The following is a 16,029-nucleotide window of genomic DNA, read 5'->3' on the forward strand; positions in this document are numbered from 1 at the left end:
AAAGATCTTCAATTACAGGCTTTCAAAAGCAAGGTTGATAGCAGAGGACACGCTTGGGTGTGGAGGAAGAGTTGATCCACGTCATTATTCAACAGTACACTCAAATGTATTCAGTAGGTGTATGGGAACAAATCAAGGGGCCAGGGTGGAGGGTATGGCAGGAGCTGGGTTAGTGTCGCTAAACAAGGTCAAAGGAGAAGCTGAGCTGGAGGAAGATGCAGAAGTGAGAACACATGAGTCATCTTCAGACTCATCTATCTGAAGGATTCTCGCACTGTCCTCTCACAAAGTTATGCAGTTCAGCTCATTATGGAGGAACGAGATTAAAGCTGACTTCTGGGATGGCAGTTGTGTTGTGTCCATGGCATCACTTCTGACCTACAATTTTTGTACTGGAGAAAAAGAAAGAAAAACAGGTTAAAAACATTTTAATCTTTGGTAACCATTGTTTTATGACAGGAACCAAAAGGTAGCTGTAGGAAACAAAGCCGTAAGTATGTTGATGTCACAACAGCCTCCTTTGTTGGCACTGTTGTTCAATTATAGCACCTTGACGAAAGTTTAACATGATAGTTGTGCACTTCCTGTTGCCAGTGGTTATTTCCTGTCATCAGCACATGCAGTCACTGAATGCCACTGACTTTTTTCATCTCAGCTAGTTGATTTCTATGAAGATTAGTCTGGATTAAAAAGTCTTTTATCAAGACTTGTCATAGAGAACTGCTGCATCTCTCTAAATGGCTGAATAGGATATTCCTACAGCATGCATGCGATTGTGGATACTCATACATTCAAGTCTTTAGTTGGTATTGATTAAAGTATATGCTGTTGTTTTCCTTATCTTGAGGCATTTAAATGTAGGACATGAACCAATTTTAATTACAGGGCAATAAGTTGGTCAATCAAATCAATTATTTGAACCAATCGCCTGTATTGTCATTTGTCACGGTTCACTAGCTCCTATTGAGTGGAGAAGGGAACCCTGTCAAAGAATAACATGAGTTAATGGGAAAACTCAAAGGAAAGTCAAAAATCTACGAAAAGCAGATCAAAGCAGAGGCATCAATATCAAATTGCGAATGGAAGCATCAGTTGAAGCGGATAACGACAAAACCACAAACGAAGGAGAGCAGATCGATAAATGGAATTGGAATCTTTTGCTGAGCCAGTGGTTGGGTCAACGACTTGAAGCTGGATGGAGATCTATAGATGTGGTTCCTTTGAGTTACACTGATATGAGAACGGAGCTAAAGATGAGGGCTCCATCGGGGTCCACCCACTCAGTGTTTTCTGCTAACTCTTCTGTTGTTGTGTTGGGCTCATATCTCATGTATGATGCATACTGCAAGGCATATTCTTTTAACACCATGCTCTAAATGTTAGATTTCAGATTTCTACAGCTTGCAGTGATCCCAAAAGGAGTCACAGCTTTTTACTCATATTTGCATTCAGAAGTCAAATATAATCAAACTTTAATAAATGATAAGGTAGCATTAAGGTCAAATACTCCAGGAGCCTGGAGCCAATAAATGCACTCAACATACATTTAATTTTGATTAAGCCCCTTTAATGAGAAGTAATTACAGCAGTCACTATACACAAGGTCTATGGCTTATGGGCAGCTTGACCTGCTAGTCCTTTTAATAATGTATTTAAGTGTAATGGGGTGAAAAACATTAGATGATGACACAACAACTGTGTAGTCTGAACAAATTGCTTTTGGTATGACAATCAGCCAATGAAGATATAAGGTGTCATTGAAAAGTTCTGACACAGCTCAGTCTGGCCCTGTGGTCCAGTTCCTCTGTGGAGTTTGCATGTTGTGACTGTGGCTGCTTGGGTTCTCTCTGAATACTAACTCACAATTCTGAGTCAGGTGTGAATGTGAATGTCATGTTGTGTGTCTCTCTGTGTAAGCTCTGTGTTATGCTGGCGACCTGCCCAGGGTGTACCCTGCTTCTCGACCAGTGGCAGCTGGGATAGATTCCAGTTCTCATCACCGGAAGTGATCATGGATGCAAAATGTGGATCAGTCTGAAGCAGAACTTTGATGATTGATCTTTGTGCAAGTTTGAGCTCAAACTGGTGAGAACAAACAAAGAGCAGTCTGGAGCTATACAAGGCATGCCCAAGAAGACCTTGAAGGTGGGATCGGACAAATTGGAATGAGAAAAGGTTTTTGATTTTTTTTTTAACAAACCACACATGACACATATTGTAACTAGCAGTTCTTTTGGCTCCCAAACCAAGCAAGTCCTCATAGACTTCCATGTTAGAAAGTATTACTTACATTTATTTAGGCTGTAGAAACAATATAAACGAAAGGCCGAAGTGAACAAAGACGAAGTTAACCACAAACAAAACTGGGAAAAAATAACCTAAACAATGAGCACTGAACACTGAAACACTGAAACCTGGACATGGAAAGACCTGGAACATGAAACACAAGGAATAGACGATCTGACGGGGAACAAAGGGAAACTCACACAATATAAAAAGCACAAAGGTGATTAGGGAGAGAGGAAACTCATGTGAACCCAGAGGAGGCAAATAGACTAAACGACACTCAGGGGAAGCAAAACTAAATTCAATTCAATTTCAATTCAATTTTATTTATATAGCGCCAAATCACAACAACAGTCGCCTCAAGGGGCTTTATATTGTAAGGCAGATCCTACAATAATACATACAGAGAAAACCCAACAATCTTATGACCCCCTATGAGCAAGCACTTTGGCGACAGTGGGAAGGAAAAACTCCCTTTTAACAGGAAGAAACCTCCAGGCACAGGGAGGGGTGGCGATCTGCCACAACCGGTTGGGGTGAGAGAAGGAAGACAAGATAGAAGACATGCTGTGGAAGAGAGACAGAGGTTAATGACAACACACTGAACATTGGATGAGAGACTGTCAAATAAAACAGGAAACACACTAAGGCACACACTAAAACTCCCTTGACGCGGGGACAAGAGGAAAGAAACAGACATGGGGAAGAGATGGACTGAGGAGGCAGAGAGATGAACCACAAGGAGAGGAACAAGGACATGACTAGGACACACAGAGGGCAAGGGAGACGTAAACACAGATGACACAACAGGCTCACACAAGTGACACAGGGGTGAGACGAAGACACAAGAGGAATCTCGCAGCCAATAAACCATAAACTGGAAACACAAGAAAAGTCAAAAACACAGAAAAAACTAAACCCAAGGCTAAACTGTAAAACTTAAACTCAAAATGCAGGGTCAAAAGACCCAGCGCCCTGACAATGTGTTTGTGCTGGTGGTAACTTTTTGGCATTTTATTAGAAGCAGCTGAGTTTCAGTATGGCCCGCTGTGAGGTACAGCCCGTCCTAGAAGTTTGTGGTTTAGTTTTAGTGTGTAAATTCCTAGTATTTTATTAGTCGCTGATGTAGCAGTGTTAGTGTGTGTCTGTGCATTCCACCTGTATGGTTTAAGGATGCAGCTTGCAAAGTGCAAAGTTAAATAATAATTCCCCGTGTGCTCATAATAGCTACCATTTTCACATTACATACAAATATTCTGATGTTAATATAAAAATCTAGATTGATGTGGCTTCAAAGTTACATTGGTAAAAACTGAAATGAAAACTTTATGCTGCAAGCCAGCTGCTGATTTATGCATGACAAATGTTAGAGGCCTATATTTGGGGAATTGGTTATGGCATTTCAAAGATTAAAATTCAAAACTGAACAGCTATATGTTCAGGAATAATGCATTGTGTTACTGACTGACCCTGTGTGTGTGCGTGTGCATCATTTGCAGAGGATGCTTGCTTTGTGGATGTGCATGTTCCTGGTTTGTTATATCACACTGGGGTTAATCACAACGTGCTGTCCTGATTGGTTTGAAGCTAATCCCCCCTGGAACATTAGCACTAACGGACATCCTCACACAGATGAATGCACACACACACGCGCGCACACATAGCCTTTGCCAGACACACTTGTATAGAGCCATTCATCAGTGAGTTTTTTCTCTGCTCCGATCCTCAGGCGAGCTGGTACTGCTGATGAAGATTTAGGACCTCCGCTATGAGGTGTGTGTCTCCCTGTTAACACTACGTCTGTCCCCTTCCCCACACAGTCGCCCATGTGAATCCTGACATGTATGTAAGCTGCCCACACAGGCACTCTCATGATGTGTGTGAAGTGGGATACTGTTTAAATGAATGATGACACTTCTTAGGTTTATTTTCCAGCTTGTTTTCACGTCTTTGTGCGTTGCCAACAGACAGAAAATGCTCTGTTAATCTCTGTGTGTCTCTGTGTGTCTCAGTGGTATTCCACAAGACCTATAAGAATTACATCAGAGAAACACTCTGCTCTGATTGGTTGGTTTTGGAGGTTCAGAGGCGGGGTGCAGTGCATTTTGTTTATCAGTCCATTACCCTTGTAGGAAGATAAGGATTGCCCACTAGATGTTGGGGATGCATTTGGGTAACGGTGTGCAACTGCCACACACATGAACAACTCAGATCTGCGTACAAAGTGTCGCCTTGTGTTTTCCAAGCTGGACAAGGTCACAGGAGGCATCTAGAGTATTCCTCCACGCAAGCAGTCAGTCATAGCAGAGCTGCTGATCCACTCACCTCTGTAGAGGTCATATTTGCCATCCCCAAAGCCCAGAGGCCTTTGAGGGAACATCAATCATTACAGACCTTGGATACATGAACACACACGTATACTTTAACACTATAGAACTATAATGTGCCATAGGAACAGCCATGGCTATCCCTTTCACCGAGGGATTTCTGTTCCTTAACACCCAGGTTGTATTTCCAAAGGGCATGCATAGAAGAATTTTAACTGTTGTTGAAATGAGAGCTTTTGATGTGAGGTAAAATATGTTCTTTACAGGCTCCTGCTGGGTTGACTTTGGTAAGTACAAAATGTCAAAGCATCTCAAACACAGATCAAGGTTGTTTCTGTTGCCGTCATCAGTCACTGTAGCCTCTGCAACAATTTCTCACCCTTTGCAACATAGTAAAAGCACAAGGACATGAAGGCTTCTCTTTCTTACAATTTCCATTAGCACTAGCTCAAAAATAGAGCGATTCATTTTCGTTCGTGCACTACATTCTGAATACTACTGAATATTGGAAAAGAATGGTAAATGTAGGACTGATGGTTATCTGCTTGAATCAGAAGAAGGTGCTCTTGTGTCTGTGCATCTTATTATAGGACGCAAACACAAGGTGTTACAATCTTTTGTTGCCAGACAGAGACATCCACGCGACACTATTGTATGCCCAACTTTTTCCCAAGTGGACTGTGAGAATAACAGCTTTAGTGCAATGTTTGCAGTTATCTGGATGTGAGTTTGCAAACGTGCATAATCCGGGTCTTGAGCTAGCCAGATGTAGCTCTGTACCAAATGCACAGGCAAAATAGTTTTTGATTGGTGAACAGGTTCGTCTGACCTACGCTGGACAACTTTATATTAACTCACTTTGCTTTGTGACAATAAAAAAGTTAAACCAAGCTCAAGTTGTGAATTAAAAAGTTACATACCTGTAAAAATCTTAGAAGATATTTTTCAGACATTTCATGAAAAACAAAAAATACTGGTATAAAGAGCAGGCCAGGACTTTATAAACCAGACAAAATAATTTAAAACTAGAGGACTAATGTACAGAAGAGGCTACCACAGGGCCCTGTGAAGTTTACAATGTCACGTAGTAACGAGGACTGCAAACCAAACAGAGATAAGTGCTCTGGCCTAGATTGTACGAGTTCTCGCCTGCCTTCCAGCACAGTATCAGCACTACTGTTACTTATGCATGCATAGCTGGTCAGGGCTGCACAGATGAAGTTGGCTCGGCTTAGCAGAAGCAAAAGCCATCTTCTTCAGATAACAGCAAATACTCTTACGGTAATTTATATTTTAATTTTTGTCTTAAAATATTCAATCCCCCTACCCTTACACGCACACAAACAGTGTCTTAAGAATTCAAACCTTCTGGCAATCCAAGCTGTTTGAACTACAGACGTATTTAGCTGACTAATATACAGAGCTAAAATGTATTCAAAATATGGAGATATTAAACATGAATACATTTACTGTCCAGTACAGTCAGCTGGAAATTCTACTTTGTACAGATTGTGAGCAGAATATTATTTTAAAGGATGTGTAGCATAGCAATGCATGACAGTGCCACCTGATTATAGCCCTTCAACCTTCCTCTGAAGAATTCTTGAAAGAGTAGTTGTCAAACAGCTGGCTGATCATCTGCATCCACATCGCCAGTCGGATTCCATCACAGTACAGAAACAGCATTAGTGATGGTTACTAATGATCTTCTTATGGCTTCTGACAGTAGACTCGTCTGTGCTTGTCCTGTGAGACACGAGTGCAGCCTTCAATACCACTGAGTACAATATTTACTGCAAAGATTAGTGCATGCTGTAGCTACTGCACCGCAGTGGTTTGAATTGTATCAATCTAATGGACTCTAATGTGTACATGTAGTTATGGAGCTCCACAGGGTTCCTTGCTAGGACCAATTATTTTTTTCATTATACATGCTTCCCTTAGGCAATATTACTTAAAGCTAGATCTAGATGATGCCCATCTTTATCTATCCATGAAGCCAGATAACACACAACAACTACTTACACTTAATGGGGCGATTGTGGCTCAAGAGTTGGGGTTTCGCCTTGTAATCGGAAGGTTGCCGGTTCGAGCCCCGGCTTGGACAGTCTCGGTCGTTGTGTCCTTGGGCAAGACACTTCACCCGTTGCCTACTGGTGGTGGGCAGAGGCCCGGTGGCGCCAGTGTCCGGCAGCCTCGCCTCTGTCAGTGCGCCCCAGGGTGGCTGTGGCTACAATGTAGCTTGCAATCACCAGTGTGTGAATGGGTGGATGACTGGATGTGTAAAGTGCTTTGGAGTCCTTAGGGACTAGTAAAGCGCTATACAAATACAGGCCATTTACTATTTAAAGAATTTCCTGCTTCTAAATTCAGGTAAAACTGAGGTTATTGTACTCCGCTCTAAAAATCTTAGAAACAGAGTATCTACCTTGGCCTCCGGTAACACTATGAGGAATCTTGGAGTCTTTTTTTTTTTTTAACAGAATACGTCCTTCAATGCGCATATTACACAAATATGTAGGACTGCCTTCTACCATTTGTATAATATCTCTAAAATTATAAAAATCCTGTCTCAGAGTGACACTAAAAAACTAGTTCATGCATTTATTACTTCGAGATGTTACTATTGTAATTTATTATTATCAGGATGTCCTAAAAACTCCATGAAAGCCTCCAATTAATCCAAAAATGCTGCAGCAAGAGTACTGACAGGGGCTAGAAAGAGAGAGCAGATTTCTCCTATAATGACTTCTCTTCATTTGGCTGCTTGTAAATCCAAAATCAAATTTAAAGTCCTTCTTAAAGACCTCACAGTACCCTATCACCCCATTAGAGCACTTCACTCTCAAACTGCTGGTTTTGAGAAAGCATATAGTTAGAGCTAGATCAGGTGACTCTGAAGACTCTTATTTTTTAAGTTTGATGCCTTCATAAAGCAAAACTATAATATCTTAAATATTATAGTCATAGTTAAATTCTCTACCTTTGTTTAAAAAGAGATTTATAAACTAAATGTATTAGTAGTAGTAACCAAATATTTCACTCTCTCCTGTGGTGTCCCCAGGGCTCATTTCTGGGACACTGTTTATTCATTTTATCTCTGCTGTACTTGGAACAGATTACTAAGCATTTCAACATGAACTATTACTTAATTACTTATGCCATTCAGCTTAACATGTGACTGAAATGATAAGGTTTACAGATTATCCAGGTTAATGGACAGTCTAAATACTATCAAATACACTGATGATAAGGCAGAATCTTTAATTGTTGCACCAGAAAATGCTGCCTACATTATAATCTCGAGCCTATATCCTCTGTTCACGTCAGTGTGTGTAGTCTAAGATTTTTGTGTAAAACAGCTCTGTTGCTGCTAGGCTACATCCTGGAACAAACAGATGGTTCCACATCACTCCCTCACAAACTGTTTCCTCTCCACTGGCTCTGTATCGACTCCGTTTAAAATTTTCACGGCACAGAGACTTGCATTGTCAGTTGAAACACGGTCAAGCTGCTTCAAGCTCTCTCCCATATAAGTCAACCGGTCTGAAATGACTGTTTTTAAAAATTAATTCAAAAATATTATTAATAAACAGTCTCTTCCCCACAGGTTCCTCTTTCAGCACATCTGAGATACTGAGCTGAAGGTGGTTTGTAAAGGTGGCCCGTTACTTTTCACATGGAAATCATGTAAACACTTTGAGGAGGGGGAAATGGCATTTCTGTAAATTCACTTCTCACTGTATTAATTTGATCCTCTTATAATAGAAAATAAACTGTTAACTACATTTATTTATTTTGCTTCACAACAAACTGTTGCTGACTTCAAGAGAGATCCGATCCCAACCTGTGATCCTCTGGCGCCCGCAGAAACATTAACTCTCTTCATGTAAAACAGATGTTCCTCATTCCTCAGCGCCGGTTACAGCTGCTGCTCTCCACTCGAACAACACAAAATAGATAAGCTCTCCAGGATATTTATCATTAAGTAATTGCGCACGGATCCAAGTGAGAGTCATTATGCTGAAAGTAGAAAATAATCTGGGGTGATTTGGCTCCCCACCCATCAGCCTTCCTCTGCGTTCTCTCCCATTGCCAGCCATTTCCCCTCCTGGTCTTGCCATCCTTCTCCACTTAATCCACCTTGTTGTGCCCTCCCCCCCTTTGCCGATCTCCTCCCTACTCCCCCCCCTCTCCCTATTCTCCTCTCCCCCCAAAAGTGACCAGATGCTGGCAATTTCATGACTGTTGACTTATTTACATTTTTGCAATCATGGGAGCGCATGAATATTTATGCCGCTGGTCTCTTGCTGCGGGGCATCTGCCTATACAGCCTGCTTATTTGATGTGTGTTTGAGCGCATCATTTCCATGACACCGTGTGTGTATTCACAGTTGCATTCTGTGTGTTCCTCAGCCATACATTTCAAGTGTGTACTTTTGTCAGCAAGCAGTGAACAGCTGGTGTGTGTGACTGTGTGTAAAGCAGTACTGTACTTCGTTCCTCCTTTCTGTGAAGGAGCGTGAGGACGCAGATGAAGAAAGCCAATCACTATTTTATGAGGACTAAACCCTCATGGCACACACATTCTGTCTTTTCTCTCCCTGAATGCTGTTTATAAATGGATTATTTTCAGAGCGCTGGAGGATGTTCAAGGAATGAACTACCCTGACTTTGAGGCTATAAGTACATCTATGCTTGGCTGATACAGTACAAGTTTTTTAACATAGCAGTTCTCATAACATAAAACTATTTCGTACTTTAATCATCGTGCATTTTGGCTCAGTATATTTTTTTATTGAGCATATTTCAGGCATGTAAAATAGGTTTGCAAAAGTTGCTACTTTCCTCACTTTGAAGCAGCTGGAACAAAGTGAATTGGCATGCTGTGTTGTTTTGTTATCCTGTTATTCCTTGCCTAAGGGGCTGCTGCAAGGTGTAGTGGTTAGCACTGTTAGCTCACACCAAAATGGCCCTGGTTTCGAGTCAACTGGGCCCCACTGGGACCTTCCAGCATGGAGCGTTCGTCCTGTTTCTTTGTGGGTTCTAACCAGGTAAATACCCACAAATTAAATAAATTAGGTCTAAACTGGCCTATGGCATGAATGTGAAGGTGTGGTTGTCCATCTCTTTGCGTTACCGCTATGGTAATTGGCAGTCTGTTGATGGTGCACACTGCCTGTCACCCAGTCACCTCAGGCAGGTACCAGCCTCCTGTGATCCAGACTTGGGAAATTGGTTAAAAAAATGGATGGATGATTATACAATCTTCCAGTCCTTTTAAATAAATATCAAAATCTGTAATGGCATATATCATTTAAAAAGTTCCTTACAGAACCATTCTGTGATCGTCGCCTTTATGATTATGGTTTAATTCAATTCAAGCACAAAACACTCAACTATGATGGCTTGAGCGAACACAAATACACTGCGACTTAAAAATATCAGGAAATAGAAACATGTCCCAAAAGCACACAAAACATCTTATGAGGCAGATAAAGATGTAAGGTAATCTATTTTAATCGCATGATTTATGTAATATTGTAGATTCATGTTTGCTGTTAGCCGTTCACTGTTAGCTTGAAGGGAGGGTTACTGACTTTGCGGTCCAAAGGCAACAATTAACAGGATTATTGTTATCTTCATGGCAAACTCAGCCATATGCTGTTTTACACTCATGTATTGAGGGCTGATGTACGGGGATTGCAAATCCGCCAAGACTCAAGCTGATACATCAAAGTAAATAAGATCAAACACTGAATTTCATTTGTCAGCAGGTAATATAATCCACCTAAATGATCATCGCTGCTTTTCACAAACAAAGGCATCTTTATATTGAGACTAAAACGGGGCAAAGCATTTAGAAACACGATTAGATTTTTCATGTGGTTTGTAGTTTTAAAGGATGGTTTTGTTGGAACACCCTAATTCACAAAAGAGGAAGTGGTTTTGAACTCTATCATAGGAAAAAAAGAGTTTTTCTTAATTTTTCATTGATTATGCCCCATATTTACCTTTTCCTTTAATGCACTTTTAAATTGGTTCTCACCAACTTTCTGCCACACTGCACATACCACACAAATGTAATTAAGTGAATTTCCCGCTTTACTGTGATGGAGAAATTAAAACGTAAAACTAAACTAAAAGTCAGATCCCTTTGATTATTTGTAGAGTTTAGTTTTGTGTGTCTTTTTTAAATTCCATGTTGACTTGTAATGATTTTTGATGTGTGGTTTGTTGCAGTGACTCATCTTTTTCATGCAGTTAAACCTCCCAATGAAGGTTAAAGACTCTTTGTACATGTGTTTTTAGATTGTGCACCGAGGGAGAGAGCTGAGTGTGCAAACAAAGGTGACATGCACAAGGAAAAACATTAGCGCTATTTATGCCACTGGCCGAGGGAGCGACTGCGTGCACACACATACACGCTGCAGCATGACAAGCGAGGGCTGTATGATTTAAGACTCTGGTCATGTTCTCCTCCATTTCCTCTTTAGCATAGCCACGATAGCTTTCTCTCTCTCTCTCTCACACACACTCACATACACACAAACATGTAAAATGATATAGAGAACCTAAAGCTCTGTTGCATGATAACAAAGGATACATTTGTGCAGACGCAGCCGGGTGCACTCCACAGTAAACAATTCAGGGTTTGCTGAGGTCATGAAAGGTTAACTGAGTGATTTCACCCAGTAATCATTTCTATCTACGAAGCAGAAGATAAACAATCACTTGCATCTTCCACTCTTCATTACCCGCTTCAACCTGTCCCACTAACCAAGCACAACACTGCACATAATGCATGGTGTTCGCTCTGTTTTCAGTAAGCCACCTAATACCTTGAAGACCTTTTAATGTGGTCTGGAAATGATCTCCTATCAAAAGCTTCTTCATCAAGCTACACAGGCTCAGCAAAATGTGGAATATTTATGTTGGTTCACAGTAAACCTTGTTGTGGGGCTTCTTCTTTAAACAGAATTCATCAGCACACACATCAACACGTACCCAATTTATTTATTTAAATGTATTAATTTATTCTTTAGGCACTTCATAACTGGCAGCCTGTCACAAAAAACACATCACTTGCTCCTGATTCTTTAGTAAATTCTATCAAAAATGCCAAAGATAACACAGTTTGACAGACATTTTTGCACCAAAAAGTGATTCCCAAAGAAATATGAGGCAAACGTTTGGTATGTTTCAGGATGATGTGCAGTGTGTCCTTAAAAAAACAAAGAACGAAGGAAACTGGACAAGTGGAGGATAAAAGAAGAAGTTCCAATCCTAAAAAGAAAAATATCTGCAAAAGATTAACAGTAAAAAGTCGGAAATAATCCAGCAAAGACCTGACACCTGAGAGTCCTTCACTCTCCATCGAATGTTCGCTGAAGCCTCATCAGAAACATCTCAGCTTAAGCGAAACAGAGAAAATGCTGAGGTAAATTACACAAGAACTGGATGCAAAATGAGTGGCAACAGGTCTTGTAGAGTGGAAATGTCAACATTATTGAAGCAGTGTGGGATCATCTCGACAGAGAACGGAACAAAAGGCAGCCAAGATCCAAAGAAGAGCTTTGAATGTGCTTCAAAGAAGCGTGGAGCACTCTTCCTGAAGACAAGAGCTGAAGTATTTGCAAGAACCAACGACAATTCAGGTTGTGTTGACGAATGAAGGTGGTCATACCAAACAAAGTCTGTACAAACTCTGTTTATGCCTTATTTACTGAATTTCCATATACTTTTTCACATGTTAATAATTTGCTGTACTAATTTCCCATTTCCTCAAATTCCTTCCTAGTGTTACAGATCACTGTAGGTATGCTTAATCATTTTTCCTGGCACAAAATCAACTAATTCTCTCTACAGAATGTTTTACTTTGAAAGGTTTTTAAACTGAAGACTTGACAAAGAGTATCCAGAACAAAAAAGGAAAAAAAAGAAGCAGCACATGAAATGCTGAAAAGTGTGTTTTGTTGTGTTAACTAATTATTGTGGAAAGTTAAATCACATTAATTTAGTGATCATTAAATGTGTTCAGAATTTGCAAATTAATGATGATTCATGTCATAAACCACTGATCTCCCCTACATACACTGTTTTTATGGGTCAGAAGTATTGGTATCGACAACACTCGCCCTGTAGTGTTTTCCTTGAGAAGAAGTCTACTTGAGAGAGCAGATTTCTCCTGTTTTGGCTTCCCTTCATTGGCTCCCTGTTAAATCCAGAATTCAAAATCCTGCTCCTCACATACAAGGTCTTAAATAATCAGGCCCAGTTTGGATTCGGGAGACAGACAATATCTGTACTTTCAAGATTAGACTTAAAACTTTCCTTTTTGCTAAAGCATATAGTTAGGGCTGGACCAGGTGACCCTGAATCCTCCCTTAGTTATGCTGCAATACACGCATGCTGCCGGGGATTCCCATGATGCATTGAGTTTTTCCTTTCCAGTCACCTTTCTCACTCACTATGTATTAATAGACCTCTCTGCATTGAATCATATCTGTTATTAACCTCTGTCTCTCTTCCACAGCATGTCTTTATCCTGTTTTCCTTCTCTCACCCCAACCGGTCGCAGCAGATGGCTCCGCCCCTCCCTGAGCCTGGTTCTGCCGGAGGTTTCTTCCTGTTAAAAGGGAGTTTTTCCTTCCCACTGTCACCAAAGTGCTTGCTCATAGGGGGTCATATGATTGTTGGGTTTTTCTCTGCATGTATTATTGTAGGGGCCTTACAAAGCGCCTTGAGGAGACTGTTGTCATGATTTGGCGCTATATAAATCAAACTGAAATTGAAATTGAATTTAAACTTGTAGTATCAGATTGATACTAAACTTTGCAGTATGGACAATCAATACTTTGAATACACTCTTGCAGTATAATATGTGCTTAGCTCACAGAAAGTAACACTTTATTCCATTTCTCATGGTTTTTATCCTGTTCATGGTCAGAGTGTAATGCACTCACAAGACACGGATTGTTCTGTGTAATACAAGCACAAGATAATCAATCCTTACTTTGTTCATAATTCCTTTCAGCTTGACTCGAAACAGAAATAATCAGTAAACATAATTTCTTACACATGTGATCATCATTACTGCAGTGTAAATTCAGCATTTTTGGAATTTCACTTTTGGCAGTAAGTTTAATTTTAGCAGCCATGAACTTCCATATCTGATAATATCTTTTACATTTTTTAAAATGTCGTTTTTATCTCCTTTGCTGCCTCCAAACAACCCTGAAAGCGCACCTAAATCTAACAAATACAGCATCCAGTATCTATTTTTACTTTCATCAGTGCCATCTTTCAGCGCACTTCTTCCCCTCAGGAGCTTGACTGCCTATGAGCCTTTCATCATCTCACCCTCATAAAGTCAGCTCCACCATCAATGGTTTATTAATAACATTACGGGCTTCTAATCAGATTATCTTCTTGAACTTCATCTCTGGAGAACTCTCATTATCCAAACAAATGCTAAACAAGCTTCTGATCCGGGACTCAATTTGATTTCCAAGTAGCCAGCCAATCAGCTGCTTCTTGAACTTTTTCCAAGCCTCAGGACACCCCCCACTCAGTGCGTGGGCCTCATCCATGGTGACCGATCAGCTGTTGACCAGGCTGTATGGATGACTGTCCCCTGGCTACTGCTGTCAGATTCGAAAAGCTCAGCAATAATGGCTAATCCAATTTAGCAAATCCCCGCTGTCAAAAACTCAACATACAGCACCCAATACAGTGGGGAACAGATCTGTAGAATACACATAAGACCTCATGCTGTGCCATGTTTCATCATGATTCATCGTGGAGAAAAACTCTCTAAGCTAGTAACATCAAAGACCGGTCTCTGGGCTGTCTTCATGTGCCAGGCAGACTCCAACAGGACAGAGCAGTGAGTACAGAAGAAGAAGAAGAAGAGCTTCCACACGAGGAGATGTCATAATTGTTGGGATCAGAAAATAAAGATGAAAGACTGAAAGACTAATTTACCCAGAGGGTTGACTGCCTTCTCAAGGTAACACAGGGGTGAGATTACAAAGACACAGAGCCTGAGGCGAAACCTCAGGAAGACAAAGGATGGAACATAAAGTGATGAGAACATACTGGGGAAAAATTCTGCATGTGTGCTGAAGTGATACAGTGGCTGTCATCCAATCATTAAATATAGCAAAGCTGGGATGCAACCAAAGTGCAATTGTGTTATTAGGAAATATGGAAGAAAAAGGAAGAAAGAACTTGTCTTCCTCTCTACTTTAGAGCATGCTCCTAGCATCGCATGAAAGCAGCTCTACAGCTCTATCTCCACTTCCCTCTCCATCCTTCGCTTCCTCTTCCATCCCTCTTTTCTCCTGTGTGGATCATGGCAGACTAATCTCAATCTGTTTCGCTGAGATATCACACAACAGCTCTGTAGCTGCAGCGGCGCCAGCCCATTGGGCTCGCCGGTCTGCCAGCCGGCACCGGCTCGCGGCAGCTCTGGCGCTCGCCTAACTTTAGTGTTGGGGGGGTTTCCATCAGCCGTGCACAAACACTCAGCTCAGCTGCTCCAACAGCGTCTCTCTGCCATTGTGCCGATTGTTCCGTCCCCTGCTTCACACACTGAGACGTTCACGCTCCGCTTTCCAACGACACTGAGACTAATTAAGACTGCAAGTAAAATGCTCAGGCTTTTAAGCAATCCTATAATTTTTTCTTAACTGAAATTAGGAGTTTTTAATGAACACATGGGAAGCAATTGCTTCGCTTTGATGGGGTTTCACATAAAGTTGCTGAATTTTCCCAAAATCCCAACAGTTTTTAATGACAGTTTCACTTTTAGTGGCTCCGGTTGATGTGTCTCCACTGAACCAGCCCTTGATGGGAGCTCCTCTGTGAACAATTGCTTAAACGTGTTTAATTAGATGCTACACTGTGTGTCTCTGCGTGTCTGCGTGTCTATGCTGTTACACAAAGTGAGAGTACAGTCTGTAAAACTGTGCCTCTGCTGAATTTCCCAAGTGTGCACACCTTCATTTCTGTCACTTTTACCGTCGCTACAGACTTTTAATCACAGATTACAGCTTCTTAATGCCAATTAGACCGAGATCACATCATTATTATAAGTTCATTAGATTTAAGAGACCTCGTCATATTTCTGAAACTCTGAATGCAATACTTCACCGCACTTTTTATTTGAAACTTTTGTTCTTCTTGAGGCATTCCCAGTCTATTTGGCTTATGACCTTGGCACCAGCAGCATTTTTCTAGGAGTGGAGGTAAATCAAAGTAAATCAAAGACTCATAATGTGCTACTTGAATACTTCATAGCAGGGATGTCAAACTCATTTTGGATTGCAGGCCACATACACACTTAGATCTTGAATCAGTGTTAAGAAGTGTAGCATTTCCAATGTATGTCAGGCTTTCTACGTGATAAAGA

Source organism: Diplotaxodon limnothrissa, linkage group LG3 (assembly GCF_057381915.1).
Source record: "Diplotaxodon limnothrissa isolate DT_005_m linkage group LG3, D_limnothrissa_male_GT1.1, whole genome shotgun sequence".
Taxonomy (NCBI): domain Eukaryota; kingdom Metazoa; phylum Chordata; class Actinopteri; order Cichliformes; family Cichlidae; genus Diplotaxodon; species Diplotaxodon limnothrissa.